The 7,999-nt window shown below is 50.6% G+C and overlaps 1 protein-coding gene across 1 annotated transcript in view; it reads right to left on the reverse strand.

Annotated features, from left to right (window-relative positions):
- AGRN (agrin) overlaps positions 1-7,999 on the reverse strand; it is a 219,918-nt gene that overhangs the window by 100,979 nt on the left and 110,940 nt on the right. The gene's annotated exons all lie outside the window — the stretch shown is intronic.

Genomic DNA, 7,999 nt, shown 5'->3' on the forward strand with positions numbered 1-7,999 from the left:
TTCTCTCAACCCGAGTGGGGCAGCAGCAGGAGGATTAAAACCTTCTGTCTCCAAACATACAAAGGGGGAGAGGTTTTCAGGAGTTGGCCTCTTCAAAGCAAGGGCAAAGGAACGCGGAGTTCTCACCGAGCATTTTTCTCTCTTCTAGTAGAGAGATGCTCCATTGCTGGCCAAAGGTGTTCATTATGGACCATTATACCTTTCCGGCTCAGTCAGGTCTATAATCATTTGAGCAAACAAAGATAGATCCCGCTCAACTACCCTTGGAAAAGAAAGGAACAAAAGACCGTTTTTCCTCTCTCTCTCTCTCTTTTTCTGGGAAGTAATTGATTTAATTGGATTCCGAGCCCGGAGGCCAGAAGCCGCCTTTTTAAACACCCTTGACTCCTCTTCACTCTTTCATGACTACCTCTTGAGGTGCCACCCTGCTGCGTAAAGCGAAGATCAAGGGTTCTACCTTGCCGTTTTGGATGTTTTATTTCCCCATCCAAAGAGAGAAAAATGCAACCTAGAAGAGAGCCGGGGCAGCTTTTGCTTCCGTGGAAAAGGTGTCCTCCTTTGAGGGACGGGTACAGATTAAACAAGAGTCGGAAGGGAACCTTGTAGGTCATCTAGTCCACCCCCCTGACCAAGCAGGAGATCCTACACCCGTGATGGCAAACCTATGGCATGCATGACACAGGTTATAAGTGTGTTGTAAGGTTATAAGTGTGGCCAATAAAAAAATTCTACTCTACTCTACTCTACTCTACTCTACTCTACTCTACTCTACTCTACTCTTATTCTACTCTACTCTACTCTACTCTACACTACTCTACTCTACTCTACTCTTCTCTTCTCTAGTCTATAAGCATACACACATACACAAACACACACACAAAAACCACAGGAGTCCCCCCACTTCCTGAGATTGCTTCTTCCACTGTGAAACAGCTGGAGATTCCTTCTGATGTCCAACCAAGCTCTTACTTCCTCGTAATTTGAACTCATTCGTTCTTATTCTGGTTTCTGGGATGACTGAATAATTCCGCCTTGTCTTTTCCACGACAGTCCTTCAAATATTTGAAGTTGCGTGTTCTGTCTTTTCTCTGGTCCACGGGTCAGCAACCTGTGGCTCCGGAGCCACATGTGGCTCTGCTGTGGCTCCCTGTTGGGTGATTCCCACCACTGGCTGGCCCTGCCCCTCGCCCTCCTCCCCTCCCAGTCACTCCTCGCCTGGCCTGAGAAGGTAAGGGCGATGGCAAAGGATGGAGAAGTGGCCAGGGAAGAGAAAGAGAGATACAGAGAGGGGGAGAGAGAGAGACATAGAGAGATACAGAGAGCGGGGAGAGCGAGAGAGACATAGAGAGATACAGAGAGAGCGGGAGAGAGAGAGAGATAGAAAGATACAGAGAGCGTGGGAGAGAGAGAGAGACATAGAGAGATACGGAGAGAGGGGGAAGGTGGGGAGGGAGGGAGGGGAGAGAGAGACATGTCAAAAGGATTTTGTGGTTCCCGGTGTTTTTTAACAACCGGTTCTCTGCCCTAATGACCGGCTGGGTAGGCGTGGCTAAGGGTGGTGTCATGTGACTGGTGGAAGTGAGTGACATCGAGTTGGCCACGCCTACCCAGGTTTTGTGGCTCCCGGTGTTTTCTTTTCTGTGGGGAAACGGGTCCAAATAGCTCTTTGAGCACTTAAGGTTGCAAAACCCTGCTCTGGTGAAAACACACCCTTCCAGCTCCTTTCCATCCCATAAAACCCTCCTCGGGACACGTTCAAACTGAACACCATTCCTTCCTAATGTGCCATTGTCCAGAACCGGATGTCCAGTCCGCAAGCCACAAATAGATTCACAGAAGATGCTAAGCCAACTTCTGAATTGGTCAACGGGAAGGGCGAAGTCTGATTCGCTCTTCCTCTCCATTTTGGGGATCTTTACTTTCGTCCCTTCCCAAGCCAGGAAGGTGCTGGAAAAAAAAAGGACCCAGGCCCTTACTGTCTGAACCTTGCGCTGAGATTTTTGAAACCGTGCCAAAGATGGCCTATTTTCTGCAACTAGGAACAAACCCAAGATTCCTAGAAAGCTAGAAGCAGACTGGACACAGCGTGGAGCCCATTGCTATGGTGTGCAATCTGTGCTACGAGATAATTAACTTGCTTAATTACCATTCCAGTGTGTCTTTCTAAATTTGAATACCTATATCATTCTCTCTCTCGTGCGCGCGCTCTCTCTCTGTGGAGAGAGAAAGGGAGGGAGGGAGGCAGTGAGGGAGAGGGAGGGAGGGAGAGGGGGAGAGAGAGGGGGAGAGAGGGAGGGAGAGAGATATGGAGGGAGGGGGAGAGGCAGGGAGAGGGAGAGAGAGAGGGAAGGAGTGGGAGAGGGAGAGAGGAAGGGGAGAGGGAGAGAGAGGCAGGAAGAGGGAGGGAGAGGGAGAGAGATGGAGGGAGAGAGAGATGGAGGGAGGTGGAGAGGCAGGGAGATGGAGGGAGAGAGAGGGAAGGAGTGGGAGAGGGAGGGAAGGAGGAATGGGGAGAGGGAGAGAGGCAGGAAGAGAGAGGGAGGGGAGAGAGGGAGGGAGGGACAGAGGGAGGGAGAGGGAGAGAGGGAGGGAGAGAGGCAGGAAGAGGGAGGGAGGGAGAGAGAGGGAGAATGGGAGGGAGAGAGAGGGAGAGAGATGGAGGGAGAGTGAGATGGAGGGAGGTGGAGAGGCAGGGAGATGGAGGGAGAGGGAGGGAAGGAGTGGGAGAGGGAGAGGGAGGGAAGGAGGAATGGGGAGAGGGAGAGAGAGAGGCAGGAAGAGAGAGGGAGGGGGAGAGAGGGAGGGAGGGGGGGAGAGAGGGAGGGAGAGGGAGAGAGAAGAAAAACAATAGAGAAAACATGGAACAGGTGATGATTTTTCTTACTACAGGTAACCCTCGTCTTACAACAGTTCATTTAGTGACCGTTGGAAGTTGCGACAGTACTGGAAAAAAGTGACTCAGCACTGTTTTTCACACTTATGACTGTCGTGGCATCCGCACGGTCACACGATTAAAATTCGGACGTTTGGCCACTAACTCATATTTATGATGGTTGCAGTGTCCGGGGGGGGGGGGTCATGCGATCCCCTTTTGCGACCTTCTGAGACAAGCAACGGGAAAGGCCGATTCGCTTAACAACCGTGTGACTAACTTAATAACGGCGCCGATCCCCTGAACAACGGTTGCAAGGAAGTTCACAAAATGGGGCAAAGCGCAGCTTCCAGGCCCGTCTTGCTTAGCGACGGAAATTTGGGGCTCAAGTGTGGTCGTAAATCGAGGACTACAGGTTGGCTGCACCCTGCTTATTTCTTATTTTGAAACAGTGCCCTTCAAAAGAAAACGCTGTTGGATTTTGTCTCGTCAATAGATCGGTATCTTTAAAAAGCAAGAGGGGGCCCTTTTGTCTATTTTTTCTTAATTTCCTGCAAAGCGAAAGAATTCCTTCGATCTCTAACCTACAGCCCCTCAACGACAAAACCGACAGTTCGGATCTCTTCAGTGGTGACATAAAAACAAACAAATAAATAAATAAACAGAGTTTATTTTCCAGGCAAGGGACGCCGCGGCTCAGGGGCTAAGACGCTGAGCTTGTCGATCGAAAGGTCGGCAGTTCGGCGGTTCGAATCCCTAGCGCCGCGTAACGGGGTGAGCTCCCGTGACTTGTCCCAGCTTCTGCCAACCTAGCGGTTCGAAAGCACGTAAAAAAAAAAAATGCAAGTAGAAAAATAGGGAGCACCTTTGGTGGGAAAGGAACAGCGTTCCGTGCGCCTTTGGCATCGAGTCGTGCCAGCCACCTGACCACGGAGACGTCTTCGGACAGCGCTGGCTCTTCGGCTTTGAAACGGAGATGAGCACCGCCCCCCTAGAGTCGGGAACGACTAGTACGTATGTGCGAAAGGAACCTTTACCTTTTATTTTCCAGGCATGGCGGTCAAAAGATTCTCACCTCCCCACCACCACAAAAGGAGACACCAGCTAATAAAAAAGAAGCTGTTAAATCTCCCACAAAAATCACGGGAACGGGTTTGTGGTAGTTTTTCAAAGAGGGTGTTTTTTTCCCCGAACGGAGAATCCAGAGGTGGTATTCAGCCGGTTCGGACGAATCCGTAGCGGAAATGACGGGTATGGGTAATCGCTCTATGCCATCGTATTTAGGCGTATTTTTGAGGCCGGGCGCATATGCGGAAGGCGCGCGTGCCAGCAAAGCACATGCATGGAAGGCCGGGCGCATGAGTGAACATTTGCGAACTGGTAGGGAAAGTAAGTGAATACCACGCCCGGGAGAGTCGGCTTTGTGCCGTTCAACTTTCAGGCTCATCAAAAAGCATAGAAAAGACGCGGAAGACAGAAAAGCAAAGAAATTAAAAGTAGAAGATAAGGAACGGCAAGGAAGCCTGACTCGATCTAGGAAAGCCCAACGACGCTTAGTTCGATTCTCCATTCCTTTCCAACTGCAAACCGTCCTTGGAAATCTACCATTGTTTCTATCACATTATGCGGGATTTGCATAATTTGCCTACTGATTTGGTACCAGCACCCAGCCCTGAAAAGGGGGGGGGGGCGGGGTGTTGGATGTAGTTCTTTTGTGACTACCTAAGGATTCTAGACTGATTCCTCTTTTCACTCCTCCCCCAGGCTCCTTCTTCTCCTAGACATTTTGAGGATCCATTCTCGTTCTGACCCAGCTCTGCAAACACAACAAACCCACTGAAGTTCAATCAAAGATTCCTTTATTAGGAGCACCAGCAGCCCCGGCAAAATGTTTCTCTCTCACCGCAGGCTAACAAGTTTGTCCGTCCGGAAGATGAATAGTTGTCTGCTACATCTATTCATCTCCGCCCCCTGGCTTTTATCCCCAGAGCTAGGGTGGGGTTTTGCTAGCAGTAGGTGGCTCTTCCGTCCCAAGGACCGGTCCATTGATTTCCAGTGCTCTCCTCTCCTCTGACGTCTGTGCATCCGTGCATCAGGCACTGGATCCAGCTGTTCCTCCTCTTCCTCATCAGCTACCTCCAGTCCTGGGGGCTGTTGACTCCCCATCTGAGGGCTGACGGACAGCCCAGGCTCCGCCTCTCTCTCTCTCTCTCTCTCTCTCTCTCTGACAGCTCCATTCCCTCTTCCCCCCCGGAGCTCTCAGGTTGCCTCGATGCTGACTCTGACTCCCACGCCTCCTCCGATTCGGCTGCTGGAGGGGGCCACAACAAGTCTCCTTCTTTCCTTGCTCTCCAAACGGCTCAACTGTATCCTCTTCTATTGTTCCCACTCACCCATTTCCAGCTCGGGAAGAATATCTTATTAGTTAAGAATATTATGCAACACCCACACACACACACACACACACACACACAAACCCCACCCCTTTCCCCCAAATTATCCCCATTCACAAGTGGGTGTCGCACAACTATCTGTAATTTACAAAATTGCCAAGCGCTGGGGAAATGAGAAGATCCAGGCATTTCAAACGGGTATAAAAGATTATTGGAAGTTTCAACTCTCTACAAGAATCTGAGCTACTAACGGCCCAAGCAAATTGGCGGTAGATAAGAATCAGTGGAATTCGAGGTGGGCTGGAGATGGATCTCTTGCGGGCACGAAGAGACTCATGACTAATGGCACATCTGACGCCTCCCTCGGGCTCAACCTGGTCCTCTCCTACGGAATTCATACCTTCACCCGGAGCCGTAACAATCTCAAATGACATCTTTTCCAACCTACTGTTTAGCTTTTGCCTTCACAATTAAGCCAATCTCTTCGCTTCTTTCTGGGTCTTCATCCAATCCATCCCCCCTCTTCCGTCCTCACCCCCATTTTATTACCTCCTACACCCCTTTTCTCTTCGCTTCCCCACCCCCACCCCCTACATACATCATCTCTTCTCCTTCCCGTCAACGTATTAATTCATTCTGTTTATTATTTATTTCCCTTACTTTCCAAGCGGCAATCTTCCATATGCCATGGTCAACACCAGATGGTCCCATAAATATTTATCTCCACCCACTGGCCCAGCCCACATTTTTAGCAAGATAGAGAGAAGGTGCAAACCACTTTGAGTCCATCATGCCAACAACCCTCTTTCATAATAAGAACTGAAGTGGGCCGCGATGGCACCTTGTAGCCAGTGTTCCATAAAGCCAATTTTAGCCCAAGCAAGCTCCCACCTTATCCCAGGTAAGAATTTCAGAGAGGTTATCGCAGCCCCCCCGTATTGTTACCGGCATCCTATCGTCTGAGAACTACAGGCAAGGAAGTGACTCACTCCGGAGGAGACCGATACATGCTTAAATTAAATGAAGGCCCCGGAGAATTGTCCCACTTATTTTGCTTTGATGGGAGAGGGCTGGAAATTGGCGGAGCAGAGGTGGGAATCTTCCAAGCTTCACGAAATGATCTAGGGATCCCCGTTGCAATAAAGGCAGGCGATGATTCCTGATTAAATAGCAAAACTGCAGGCGAGCCATTAAAGGCACAAGTGTTCCTTCTTAGATTTATTACTTTTTATGAAATGAAATCTTATCTCGGGGTGGCAGGGAAGCTGTTTTATTCTCCGGCAGGCAGGAATAGAAGAGACACCAGGATCTCTTCTCCCCACCCCATCCTGCCAACCCCCCAAATGCAAGAAAGAAAGGAAATGGAGACAACTTGGGCCTGAATTTCTTCAGGGCACATCATCATCTCCAACCACTGTTGATGTTCTGCCCCCAAACAGCAGGTTGGCATCCTCTGACTCAGTTTCGAATCGTTGCTTCTTTGGAGTTTTCTTTGGCAGTCAAAAAAAAAATGCTTGCAAAGGGCACATGTTGAGCTTTGCTGGCTGGGCATCATGGGAGCTGGAATTCAACCTCTCTCTCTGGAAGGCGACGCGGAGCAGATGGTTGGGCATTTGAGAAGGGGCCTGTCCAGCTGTTCACGGCAGGCTTCTGGAAAGGGATCACCCATTCCCGTCCTGGGGAAGCCAAGAGAGAGACGGACGGCCCTCGAATTTAACCTCCTGAGATTTGATGTGGATGGTGCGAGTTGGTCCGATAAACGTCTGTTTGAAGATCGGGTTAACGCTCTCCACCTAACACACGGCGGGATTGAGTGTCCGTACTAAGGAGCCCCTCCGCTGCGTTTCTCCGAAATGACTGCGGCTTACGGGATGAATGTCACAGTTCCAACACAAGAATGTCCCAGGTGGGAAAATCCGTGCCCACACCCTTCCTCAACCTGGCTCTGGATTCGAGTGACCTAGCGATACCCAACTCATTTCAGCGACCGACAACTGCGTGCCGAACACGCCGTTCCCCCTACCCCCTAATTAATTACTTCTTCCCCTACTTAGCGAAGAAATAAATCAATGTCGAGCAATCGGCCAACTGCTTAGGAGTATACGGATACCACCTCAGGCAGACTTGTTGGCAGAAAGCAGAGAGCAGAGGCGGGACGGCCATCTGTCACCGAGCAGACGATGGTTGCCAGTTCCCTGGGCAAGTTTGAAATGCGCGTGGACTTTTTAACAATGGCCGTGAGGGCTGGGGAATTCTGGGAGTTGAAGTCCATCTCATGCAGCGGTGTCAAACTCAATTTCATTCAGGGCTGCATCAGGACTATGGTTGACCTCGGGGGGGGGGGCAGGTGTGAGTGGCCGACTGGGTGGGCATGACTGGCTTGATGCCACTCCCCAAACTGCTGGCACGTTTCCTCTTTGCATTGGGTAGACCGGGCCGAAGCCACGCTAGCCCGATATTTCCTCTTTGCATTGGGTAGACTGGGCCAAAATGACATGGGTAGACTTGGCTAAAGTAATGCGGGCCGGCCCCTTACATTTCCCACGACAGCCCTGCGGGCCACATCCAACCACATCACAGGCCGGATGCGGCCCATGGGCCTTGCGTTTGACACCCCTGATCTAGTGGCTGGACTAGATGACTCCTAAACTCCCCCTGACTGGGGAATTCTGGGTTTCTTTGAAGAAAAGACACGATTGGACCATCCTTGTCCCGGAGTGAGAGAAGTTAACTT

Source organism: Pituophis catenifer, unplaced genomic scaffold (genome assembly GCF_029215685.1).
Source record: "Pituophis catenifer annectens isolate HBS135680 unplaced genomic scaffold, rPitCat1.0.hap2 SCAF_18, whole genome shotgun sequence".
Classification (NCBI taxonomy): Eukaryota; Metazoa; Chordata; class Lepidosauria; order Squamata; family Colubridae; genus Pituophis; species Pituophis catenifer.